A 5,000-nucleotide genomic window follows, 5' to 3' on the forward strand; every position below is an offset into this window, starting at 1 on the left:
AATATCATCAGCATAGTCCAAATCCATCAGCTTCGTATTTTCTTTCCAGTTAATTCCTGTACCTGTTCTCCTTACAACCTTTTTCATAACATAATCCATAACCAAAACAAACAACAATGGCGAAAGAACTCCTCCTTGAATCACTCCTGACCTAACTTGAAATGGATCACTCAAAGAACCACCCACCATTACCTTACAAAAAGTACCTTCATGCAGGCTTCTAATAATATTTACAAACTTTTCTGGTATACTATAGAATTTCATAATTTTCAAAATAGGTCCACGTGAAACACTATCAAACGCCTTTTCAATATCCACAAACCACATACTAAGTGGCATTTTCTTCTCATTAGCTTGTTGCATTAGATGCCTTACAATAAAAATCTGATCATTACAACCTCGACCCTTTCTAAATCCCGCTTGTTCTTCTCTTAAAATTTTATCAATTACTGGCTCTATTCTGTTCAACAAGATTTTGGAAAAGACATTTGCAACTACTATATGAAAATTTTCAGCCATTATTTTTACGGGGGTTGGCCCCTCCCAAACTTATGAAGGTCACAAAATAGAAGAAGGAGGGCAGATATGACTTTGATATCTTAGTACATGTTGTACAGTGGACACTGATACGTAATGCGATATTTGGTGAGCGTGATCCGCTCCCACCCCATGATTCATGGTGGGTCATTCCCCCCCCAAAAAAAATAAATAAATAAATAAATAAAACGATCATAAATAGGGGACTTATGTGAATGAAGCAACCCAGGTGAGTTCGTTTGCGTACTGGGAAGATCTTCCACTATATACAATATTCCAACCCTGACTTTTAGGGAGTCAGCCCCACTCAATTAAAAATTCTCAGAAATAGTGGAAGGAGAGTAGATATGGCTTAAATATCAAGTACGTGTTGTGCAATGGACTCTTATCTCTCATGTAATATTTGGAGATCGTGAACCCCCAACGATTTTTGGAAGGGTCAGACCATTTTCCAAAAATAAAAGACGATTAGAAACAAGGAAAAGTGAGCACGTGGATTTCAACGACATTGGCATACATATCGCATGATTAAATAGGCAGTTTCTGTGTTTCCTCTGAATGCACAGGAAGAAACTGCACATCGATGTCTGGGGAGCATGACTCCCCCCCCCCACATGATCCTTGGGTGGGGGAGTCAGTCCCCCCCCCCCCGGACACACACATCTGAATAAAAGTTCTCATGTGAGTTCGTTTGATTACTCCTAAGCTTTTCCACTTTATACAATTTCCCAACCATTGTTTTCAGGAGGTGGGGGGTCAGCCTCCCTCACCAAATTTAAATTTCTCAGTGTATGGAATGCAGATATAGCTTTCATATCTTATTACATGTTGCGCAATGGACTCTCGTCCGTAATGATATATAAAGTTAATGAAAATGATTAGAAACTCTGGAATGTTTTTAATGACATTTCCAAAGTGAATTCGTCTGGTTCCTTTAAAGGTCCTCCAATATGTACAGTTTTCCAACTATGATTTTTTTTGGGGGTCAGCCCTCCTCAGGAAATTAAAATCTCAATGAATTTTTGAAAGGACTGTAGACATGGCTTTGATATCTTAGTATATGCTATACAATGGACTCTCATCTGTAATGCAACAATTGGGAGAGTGACCCTCCCAGTGATTCTTTGGGGGGGAGGGGGGCGGTCCCCTTTCCAAATATAAAAACGATCAGAAACAAGGGATTGTGATGCAGGATTGGGTAGGCAGTTTCCATGTTTTCTCTGAATGCACAAGAAGGAACTGCACATCTACTTTATTATTATTATTATTAATATTATTATTATTTATTATTATTATTATTATTATTATTATTATTATTATTTATTATTATTATTATTATTATTATTATTATTATTATTATTATTATATTTTATTATTATTATTATTATTATTATTATTATTATATTTTATTATTATTATTATTATTATTATTATTAGTAGTAGTAGTAGCAGTAGTAGTAGTAGCAGTAGTAGCAGCAGCAGCAGCAGCAGGAGCAGCAGTATTACTTGTGGTATGTGGAGGAGCCCACCATGCACCCACTCGATGCAGTTCTACCTTCAGGTGACTCTACGAAGAGTGACAAACCAAATGGTTTCGTGTTGCCCAGGAGAGCAATTACTACATTCGGTGGTAACTACATACCTAAATGGACGCTTAGTGGACTAGTGGACCTTAAGGGTTTGCATCCAAGGCATGTTGGAAAATATTGCTCATAATAACACTGTGGGTCAGCGACTGGATGACCAGTTCATGGCCACGCCACAAGTCACTTTGGCCTTATATGTAAGACTAAGGAACCTAACTCCAGGCCCGTATGCCCCTGACGGAGCAGTATTGAAGTGCTTGATAAATATCATCATCATCATCATCATCATCACCATCATCATCGTCAACAGTGGTGATGGTAGTAGTTGTAAGAAATGGAATGAAGTTTTTGTCACGGTTCCACACGATAAGTTAGGAAGGTTCTAGCACATGGTACAGAGGGCGATATCTTATAATGGATAGAATCCTGACATGAAGGGACGAAACCAGAGAGTTTTAATAAATGGTACCAAGTCGGGCTGGGAATTATTATCTAGCAATGTACCTCAAAGATCAGTAAACAGTCCCTCATTATTTATTATATACAATCCATCATCCATCATCCAATCCTACATTGCCCCATGAGGAGCGTAGGAGCCCGGGGCTAGGCAATTGGTCCCGACATTTAAGATGAGAGTGATTAACCTAACTCATCCCTGAGTGGCATTACATGAGCAATCAACCCCAACCACCCCTTGGATATAAACCTTCACCGGCTCAATCCGATTGGAGCGCAATAATTACCCACTAAACCACCAGGCGCCAAAATTTGGTTGTATGGTTACTACCCAGCGTAGAAAATGGTTTCCTGGTGTATAGGAAACCATTTGGCCTGTCACTCAGTGTAGAGTCACCCACAGGCAGAAGGAAGAGGAAAGAATGAAGAAAAGAAAGACAGAAGAGGGAGCGTAACGTTACCCGTAGGCAGAAGGACAAGGAAAGAATGAAGGAAAGGAAGACAGAAGAGGATGGAAGGAAAAACGGATGGAGGAGAGGAAAGGGCAGACACCCGACAGCAGCACTACATCGAGTGAGTGGATGGTGAGCGCCCCCACGGGTATATAAATGATCTAGACTTGGTAATCGCTAGCAGTATTAGGAAATTTGTCGGTGACAGAAAAATAGGATGTATCATTAACTCAGCTGACTACTGTATTAACCTTCAAAAGAACCTCGACATATTGGTAAAATGGTCTTAAGAGTGGTAGACGGATTTTAACGTGAAAAAATGTAAAATGCTTAACGTGGGCAAGACCATAGGAGGTAGTAGATATGTCACAGGTCATATAATAAAGAAATATTTAAAATGAAGCGCGAGAATCCTGGTTAGTAAAGTTCTTAAACCAAGACATAAGCGTATTAATGAGAGGAATAAAGCAAATAGGTCCTAGGATTTATTTCGCGATGCCTGAGCAAAAGGACTTCCAGAGTAATACTACAGTTTTATGTAGCATTAGTAAGGTCACATTCAGACTATCCCGTGCAAGTTTAGTGTCCAAACTATAGAATGGATATTGATTCGTTACAAAATATACAGAAAAGAATGACAAAAATAAAACACGATATTTGGAACGTTTCATGTAAAGGCAGACTGAAAAAAACTAAATTTGCACTCCCTAGAAAAGCGTAGAGTAAGAGGAGGTTTAGCTGAGGTGTTTAAGGTGTTTAAGTGGCAGGACAGAACTCGAACCAATGGCTTAAGACTAGATAAATTCCGTTTAAGTAAGGAGATAGGTAGAAACTGGTTTGGAAGTAGTGGAACAAATGGAATGAGCTACTATAGGTGATATATTTGCTGTCCTTCCATTGAGAGTTTCAAGCACAGGCTAGATTAATATATGACGTGTAAGGGTTCTGTACAAAAACACCTTTACAGGTTTCACTACGAGAACTTCTTTTTCTCTTTTCACACTTCCCTGTAAAATTTCCACGTCAGTTTTGCTATACTGCTGGGTGTTCCCACTCAGTTTTTTTTCCTGCCGGTTTCGCTGTAGGGTTAGGTGGGCGGGGAAGAGCCTTATTTTTTGCAGTTCTTGTCGTATTCCTAGTAGTTTGATCACACTCTCGTAGGAGCTGCCTAGCTTGGGACAACTGGCCTACTGCAGTATCTTCACTTCTTATGTTTTTATGTTCTTATGATGATGATGATGATGATGACTGTTGTTATGTATGTTGTTAAAATGATGACATCATTCTGTGTGTGTGTGTGTGTATGTTTTAGATCACGTATGGTGTTGTGAGCATAGCGCCGTGTGTGTGTGTGTGTGTGTGTGTGTGTGTGTGTGTGTGTGTGTGTGTGTTTTAGATCACGTATGGTGTTGTGCGTATAGCGCCGTGTGTGTGTGTGTGTGTGTGTGTGTGTGTGTGTGTGTGTGTGTGTGTGTGTGTGTGTTAGATCATGTATGGTGTTGTGCGCATAGCTCCGTGTGTGTGTGTGTGTGTGTGTGTGTGTGTGTGTGTGTGTGTGTGTGTGTACCGAAGACCCCCAACTACGCCGCAGGGTTGGGATTTCCCACCATTTACCCCCACACCCCCCTATCCCCCCTTCCTTCTGGGAAACCTCACCCCCTCACCTACACCCTCTTATCACCCTCTTTGGGAGGTGATGTTTTTTTTTTTGTGTGTGTTATCATCATCATCATCATCATCATCATCATCATCATCATCATCATTATTATTATCCGAGCCCTCATTATGATAGCACTCATTCCATACCTTCCTGATCTCTGCGTAAGTGCTGTCTCTTAATAGTGACTAGGGACATGTTTCTTCCTAGTGTGGAGGGCAGTGAGGGGATGATTACCAACTGCATGTCTTGTTAATAGTGGAGCCAACGAAATTCCTCATATCAACTTTCCCCTCAGTGACTCCTTAAGCC

This window comes from Coenobita brevimanus, chromosome 13, assembly GCF_032717465.1.
Source record: "Coenobita brevimanus isolate Jiangsu-jjx chromosome 13, ASM3271746v2, whole genome shotgun sequence".
Lineage (NCBI taxonomy): Eukaryota > Metazoa > Arthropoda > Malacostraca > Decapoda > Coenobitidae > Coenobita > Coenobita brevimanus.